The sequence below is a fragment of the Macaca nemestrina genome, chromosome 10 (assembly GCF_043159975.1).
Source record: "Macaca nemestrina isolate mMacNem1 chromosome 10, mMacNem.hap1, whole genome shotgun sequence".
In the NCBI taxonomy this organism is placed as follows: domain Eukaryota; kingdom Metazoa; phylum Chordata; class Mammalia; order Primates; family Cercopithecidae; genus Macaca; species Macaca nemestrina.
The window spans coordinates 134612872-134621255 of record NC_092134.1 but is presented as its reverse complement, the minus strand read 5'-3'; positions in this window follow the sequence as shown (position 1 = coordinate 134621255).

The window sequence follows — 8384 nt, the reverse complement described above, 5'->3', positions numbered from 1 at the left end:
TTAAAGTGAAGAGCAATTTCCTTGGAGATTTTACCCTTTAAAAAAGAAATTTATTTTCTGACTTCTCATACATGTCACTATTGTTTATTCTGAAGAGCCCATGACTGGAATACCAGGTACAACCAGTTATTTTTATATGTTTCTTTATTCTTGGTCTTTTGGTTTGTCTTGGGAGACATTCCAGGACAGATTTAATAAGTAGAACTCTGAAATTCTGCCCCCATTTTGTACCCTTCTTACCCAGTCATCATGTTCACATAGCTGAGTCCACACTTGGGGAGAAGAGAGAATACAGTAGTAACTTATGAGGACAGGTCCAGTTCACCTGCTACTCTTAGGAAGTTCTGACTGTGAGCGGACCAAGCCTTTAACCAAATCCTTCTCAGAGAGTGTATCTGCACTCCATTTCCATTGGCAGGATATCAGCCATGGCAGAACACCTTGGTAGTTAAGAAAAGGAGGAATTTATTTTCACAGACTCAGGGGAATCCTACATTTACTAATTCTACTGGAGACAGATAGCAGAATGCTTAGACACATGGTGAATGAATCTTACTGCAAGTGAATCAAACTGTTTCTTAATTGCAGATCAACCCAGCTACTCCACAGGCAACAGAGTCCATCTCAGCACCTGTTTGTGATTTTCATCCTTTTCAACCCTCATACCTTACTAGAGATTTCACACCATTTTCAATGTGAATTTTAATCCTTCAAAAAAGAATTCAAAACTTCCACCAGATGTTAATATCAGCTATAAAATCGTATACAGATGTTAAAGACAATCTTTTTTCTCCCTGTTGCTGTTGTTGTTAAGAAGGTGAAGCAACTATTCTTAATTTAATTTAATTTTATTTTAAGTTTCACTGTACATGTGCAGCATGTGCCAGTTTGTTACACAGGTCATGGTGGTTTGCTGCACCTGTCACCATCACCAAGATTTTTTTTTTTCATTTTTTTTTTTATACTTTAAGTTCTAGGGTACATGTGCATAACGTGCAGGTTTGTTACATATGTATACTTGTGCCATGTTGCTGTGCTGCACCCATCAACTCGTCAGCACCCATCAACTCGTCATTTACATCAGGCATAACTCCCAATGCAATCCCTCCCCCCTCCCCCCTCCCCGTGATAGGCCCCGGTGTGTGATGTTCCCCTTCCCGAGTCCAAGTGATCTCATTGTTCAGTTCCCACCTATGAGTGAGAACATGCGGTGTTTGGTTTTCTGTTCTTGCGATAGTTTGCTGAGAATGATGGTTTCCAGCTGCATCCATGTCCCTACAAAGGACACAAACTCATCCTTTTTTATGGCTGCATAGTATTCCATGGTGTATATGTGCCACATTTTCTTAATCCAGTCTGTCACTGATGGACATTTGGGTTGATTCCAAGTCTTTGCTATTGTGAATAGTGCTGCAATAAACATATGCATCACCAAGATAATTAAGCTCTGCATGCATTAGCTATTTATCCTGATGCTGTCCATACCCCGACACTCCCCATAGGCCCCAGTGTGTGTTGTTCCCTTTTCTGTGTCCATGTGTTCTCACTGAAGCAACTATTTTAGTAACCATGAGTATCTGCCTTCTATCCATCACTTTCTAAGAAGGAAGTGAGAATCCTACAGATACTGATGTAGGGGAGCATTTCAAAGGTTTGATTCTATTTTACTTGAGCTTTGGAACAAGGCCACCACATAAGCACAGGACATAGTGAAGAATGAAATATATACAAAATAAATTAGTTAAGAAATAAAGCAAAGCCACCACTAAATTCTAGGAGACTGAGGAATTGTAGAAATCCAGAGAAGCACCGGATGTGCCTAGCTGAGGCATTGATCCTGGCTGAGTGGAGGGAATTGAAAAAGCATTGGGGAGGAACATTTTTTAGCTGTTCCCCATTTAATAGGGACTCAATAATTGTTCATTGGAATTGAATTTTGAGAGTGGTTTTTATTTTGTCAGGGAATTTGTCACTTAGCTGCCTTGTGTTAATAAGCATGGTAATTTTATTGGTCCCTGATACTTTACGAACTCTCATTAACACTTTACAGGGCCATCAAAAACATGAAATTAATCCGTGGAAAGTTTATTAGTTTTCCTATGCTGCAATAACACATTACCACAAAGTAAGTGATTTTGTAACTTCAAATTCAGAAATGTGTCACACTGTCTTACATCCATATGGAAAGGCTAAGTTTCATGCTAGAGTTTCTAGGGAAGAATAAAATACCTCTTTCTTCCACATTTAAGGACCATGTGACTGCATTGGGTCCCCCTAGGTAATCCAGGAAAATCTCTCAACATTCAGGTCAACTGATTAGCAAATGTAATCCCCCTTTGTCATGTAAGTTAACATATTCATTGGTTCTGGGAATGAGGAAGTGTGTGTCCCTGGGAGGTCATTATCCTTCATAGCACACAATGGATGGGCATCTTACTCTCCTAGACCTGGTTTGGTTCAGTGCAGGGTGGCGAGTTACCCAGGCTTCTTCCAGATAGTCACATGAGGGTGCAAATGAATTCATATAAAATTAGATGTAATGCAAATATTTGTACTTTAAAGTATATATCTATGCAGTAGTATAAGTCAGAAACTGAAATGGCAGAAATCTACTTTTAATAACCATTTCTATTTAATGTAATTGTTGGTATTTCTAAGCCATTTGTGTTTTTCATATTTACACTACTTTTGATTGTTTTCTTTTTCCCGATCTCCTATGGATGCCTTAAAATGTTTTTTTGATTCCATTTTACTTGATCTGTAAATTTTTTGCATGACTCTCTATATAGCATTGTTAGTGGTTGCTCTGTGTTATGTAGCTATGAAAAATATAGTGTTTCACAATCTAGTGGTGTGCACATTTTACCCTATTAGTGAAATATGGAAAAATTGCTTCTTTGTCTTCTTAACCACTCCTGTTTGTAATAGAATCATATTAAACATATCTCTACATGCATTTAACCTCACAGTAAGTGTTGTCATTTTTGCTTTGACATAATTTATTGTCTTCCAATTTTGCAGCTGAGAAATCTGAACTGGGTCTCAATGGGTTAAATCCATGTCTCAAGGTTGAGTTCCTTTCTGCAGGCGCCAGAGAAAAATCTCACTATCTTGCCACATTCCGTAGTCCTCTTCCATCTTTAATGCTAGAAAGCTAGCAATGGCCATTTGAGCCATTTGAAACTCATGCAGAAAACTCGAGAAGGATAGAAAGATATTTTGTATTTACCTACTTTGTATTACCAGTTTTTATTTTTGGTTTATTTTCATTGTTGTGGTTGTTATTCATTACTGACGTTCCAAAATGTTCTCTTCTATCTTTTCTTTTATGATTAGTGACCTTCATAGAACCATTTTATGTGATAGGTTTGTTGGAAAGAAATTATCTTAGACTTTTCTTTTCTGTCTTCGAAGAATGCCTGGATTTTCTTTTTATTATTGATGAGTAGTTTTATTGGACATAAATATCTGGTTGACACGTTTTTTCTTTCAGCACTTTAAATATTTTAGTTACCTTCTTCTGGTTATTCTGCTCTCTGGTAATAACACCATTGTTATTCATATTGTGTATTCATCTAGCTATGGTGTCATTTCTTTCTTGCTGCTTTCAAAACATTTTTTTTAGTTTTCAGAAATTTGACTACAGTCTCTCTTGCATGGATTTTCTTAGGTATATTCTGGTTTGCAATTGCCCGGCTTTTTGTATCTGTAGGTTTATGCCCATTGCAGTTTTGGAGAATTTTCAGCTATTATATCTTTGAGTTCTCTTTCAGTAACATTCTCATTGTTCTTCCCTTCTGAAGCTCAGATTTCATCATTACCACATTATTTGCTATAGCCTTTCATGTTTGTAATAGTATGTAAAATTTCACCCTGTGTTTATCAGAGTATATAATTGCTATTAATCAATCCCGAAGAATACTGACTCTTTCCTCCATCATTTCTGTCTGTTACTGATCACACCCAATAACATTTTATTTAATTTTATATGTTACATACCCCAGTATCAAAATTTCTATGTCATTATACTATACAGTTCCTTTTACCTGCTGGGAATGCTTTTTTCCATTTATTTTGAGAGCGTACACACTGATCTAAAATGGAAGGCTATAACACCTGCTTCAATGTGATTGAAAGTCTCATCGTTTCAACATCCAAATCTTTTCAAGGTTGTTATATGTTGATGGTTTAACTCCTTGGAAATTGGTCGATTGTTTCTGATTTTGTAAAGCGTGTTGAGTAATTTTCTATTTTACCCCACACACAGTATTTTCTCTGTTTAAAATACACAAAAATGTCAACGAGGCAAATTTTGGATATCGGAGGGTAGAGGCACTCATGCTTCATTGAGATCCACCCGCTGGTTCAGATGGCAGGGCGGTTTGTCCCGCTTACATTTTTCTACTTGGAGCTTCTGCCTGGATGATTCTCTATGACTCGTAATGAGATAAAGCTGTAAGTATATTTAACATCGAACCATACATAGTGTGTACTGCATGGGTCCCGAACATCCTCTTCACAAAATCTTTATTTTTCTTTTGTGCACCCTATCCACTAAATCCTTTTTTCTCTTTTGTGCCCCATTTGCTCAACCCTCAACTGAACTTGAGCATTTCTTTATCCTTTTTTCCCTACAAAAACACCAGAGTTTAACACCGGCTTAATTAGAGTCTATTATAGTACCCAGGTATGCCTGCTGTCTTCTGATGGGAGATTTACACAGTGCAGGATAATGAGGTTGGGGTAAAAACTATGACTACAGGCCTGGCGCAATGGCTCACACCTGTAATCCCACTACTTTGGAAGGCAGACATGGGAGGATTCCTTGACACCAGGAATTTGAGATCAGTTTGGGCAACAGAGTGAGTCCCAGTCTTTACAAAAAATTACGAAAGGATCCTGGCTTTGTGGTTTGTGCCTGTAGTCCCAGTGTATTGGGAGGGTGAGCTGGGACAATTGCTTGAACCTGGGAAACTGAGGCTAAAGTAAGCCACGATTGTGTCTCTGTACTCCAGCCTAATAGAAAGAGCAAGTCAAAGTCAAACAAACAAACAAACAAACAAACAAACAAAAAAAAACAGACTAGAACAACGAAAAAGATTTTCTTTTTACTTGACTTCATGCTCCAGGGTTTCCCTTTTTACAGGGCATCTCCCAGTGTCGAGGGAGTCTAAAGCCTTGTAGTCTCTTACTTTTCTTCCACTCACGTATCACAGTGGCTCCATGCTACATCCCCCAGCACTCCTTCCCCAATTCCCACAGAGCCAAGTAGAATAGTGATTTGAGCACATATAAGCAATTTTAATCCCTACCATCCTTGATGTTTTACAATATTTTGGGAAGAGTTTGTAAGACCTTTTGTCTCACTTGACCCAGGGATAACTCAGGTCTAGTTCAAATCCTTAAAGGAACTGAGATCAGAGGAGAGGAAAGGAAGTGATAGAGAGATATGGAATAAGTGTCTTCATGCAAGTAAGCAAGACACATTTAATTTTATATTCAAGCAGTGCAGACATTGCTCAAAACTCAGTTGAATAAATATTTGAATTTTAGTTCTCCGCAAAGATCTACAACAGGGATGGGAGATCTTTAATCCTTCTACCTCCTGTTATCTGTGGAATAAAGCAAACATAAAAGTGTCATTTGGTAAGTTTGTTTCAATTCTACCATCAAATACCCAGTTTTCAACCATTTCCCTATTCTACACATTAATGAACAGCATAAAGGAAATTGTCATACATTTTGTTCAACATACCAGCTATTGATATGCCTTTTTTACATTATTAACTGAAAAATAATAAGCGTCCTTACAGATGTTATAAGATTACAAAACAAAAAGCATCCAAAGGATCTAAATTAGTATGCAATGTGGATGTCTAATGATTTTCTATCAGAACTCTCACCAATTGCCCTGTTTGATGACAAAAATGAACGGGAGCACTGTCATGGTGAAGTACTCTGCAGAAGCTTTCCAAGGCATTTGTCTACTAAAGTTTTGGCTTTCTCAAAATAGTCTCAGAATAAGCAGATGTTGTCATTCTTTGGCCCTCCAGAAAGTCAACAAGCAAAATGCCTTGAGCTTCCCAATAAACTCTTGCCATTACCTTTGCACTTTCCTCATCCACTCTACCTTTGACTGGACCACTTCCACCTCTTGATCGCCATTGCTTTGATTGTGCTTTGTTTCAGGATTGTACTGATAAGGCCATGTTATATCTGCTGTCACAAATCTTTGAAGAAATACTTCAGGATCTTTATCCCCCTTATTTAAATTTTCAGGGAAACCTCTGCTCTTTTCTGTAGCTGGTCTTGTTTCCACAGTTTGGGCATCCACAGAGTGAAAAATTTGCTCAACATTAATTTTTCAGTTAGAATCATGTAAGCTGAACCAATTAAAAAGCCTGGAGGAGGAGGAGGAGGAGGAGGAGGAGGAGGAGGAGGAGAACGAGACAACAACAAGGAAGACCAGTGTGGCCATGTGGCCATAGCTGGATCAATTAAGTACACAGCAGTAAATTAGTTCAGAGACTGGTAGGGCTCCACCCAAAGGAACTTGACCACATTCAAAATTAGGATTTTGTTCTTATGGTGTAAAAGAGGGGGCCAGGCACAGTGGCTTATGCCTATAATCCCAGCACTTTGGGAGGCCGAGGTGGTTGTATTACCTGAGGTTAGGAGTTCAAGACCAGCCCGACTAATATGGTAAAACCTGTCTCTGTTAAAAATACAAAAATTATCTTGGTGTGGTGGCACATGCCTGTCATCCCAGCTACTTGGGAGGTAAGGCAGGAGAATCACTTGAATCCAGGAGGCACAGGTTGCAGTGAGCCGAGATCGTGCCACCGCATCCAGCCTGGGTGACGGAGTGAGACTCCATCTCAAATAAATAAATAAATACATAAAGGAGGACACAAACTAAAAAACATATATGTGTAATATGATTATTAAGTAGTTACAGTGAGGAATTGACTCGAGAAAAGAATAGACTTGCAATTTGGGGTAAGGTAGAAATGAGGCTTGCTTAGATGGGCAGATAGTGATGATTGTGCTAAAAATGGCTGCGATAGAAATGTATTTTGAAGGTTGAACTTTAACATAGCATAGTCTGTTTGACCTGATGTAATGTGATGTATGAGGAAGAGTCAAGAATGTCTTGTAGTTGGCAAAATCACACATATGAATATAGATGCTATTTACCAAGGTGAAACAGAGTTGAAAGACAATAAACTTGTAGCTACAGGTGGGAAGCAGCAGAGGCAGAAGAAACCCGTGGAGACAGTGAGAGATCCCTGGAGATGTTGATAAAGTGTTCCAGGAAGAAAGATATGTTCAAGAGTGATATATTGCTCAGAGGTCAAGTGAGATGCATGACTGAAAATGGATTCCTGAATTGACTGGAATGAAGGTTAAAGATGACCGTCACACAATTGGAGTGCAAAGTATGAAAGGCTCTATAATGAACGTGGAAGAAAACTTGGAGGTGAGGAAACTTGGAGGAAATACCGTCAATATATATTTCAAGAATTTTGCAATAAGAATAGCAGGCAAATAATGTGATAGTAAAGAAATATTAAGAGTTTTAGGAAGACCTTTGTAAATGGGAGTTGCTTCAGCAGGCTTGTGCTGATTGAAATAATTCCATGGAGTGGCCGGGCGCGGTGGCTCAAGCCTGTAATCCCAGCACTTTGGGAGGCCGAGACGGGTGGATCAGGAGGTCAGGAGATCGAGACTATCCTGGCTAACACGGTGAAACCCCGTCTCTACTAAAAAATACAAAAAACTAGCCGGGCGAGGTGGCGGGCGCCTGTAGTCCCAGCTACTCGGGAGGCTGAGGCAGGAGAATGGCGTGAACCCGGGAGGCAGAGCTTGCAGTGAGCTGAGATCCGGCCACTGCACTCCAGCCTGGGCGACAGAGCGAGACTCCGTCTCAAAAAAAAAAAAAAGAAATAATTCCATGGAGCATACAGGTAAGATTCAGGAGACAAAAGGATCATGTGCAGAATCGAAATCCTTGATTCCGCAATGTGATATAAAATCAAGTAGGAATGGAAAAGATAGACTCAAGGAGGTTTCACTTAAGATAATAGGAGAGAACTGGGCTCCAGCTGGATGTGGGTTGGTCAACTTGGTAGCTATTGTGGTAAGATCATTCTGTTCTGATTCTTTTTGAATTTCTTAGTGAAAGCACTTAGGCTATCAGAGGAGACTGTGGCAGTCTTCTAATATTGAGCCATTCTCACCATCCTCTTTCAACATGGTAGATTATTTTCACACAGCATTTACTTATTTATTTACTTCTGAGTATTCTTCCTTTGCAGGTCTACTTATTTTCATTGATGAGCCTCACAGAATGAATTCTGAAGGAATGCTACCTTTCTTATAAT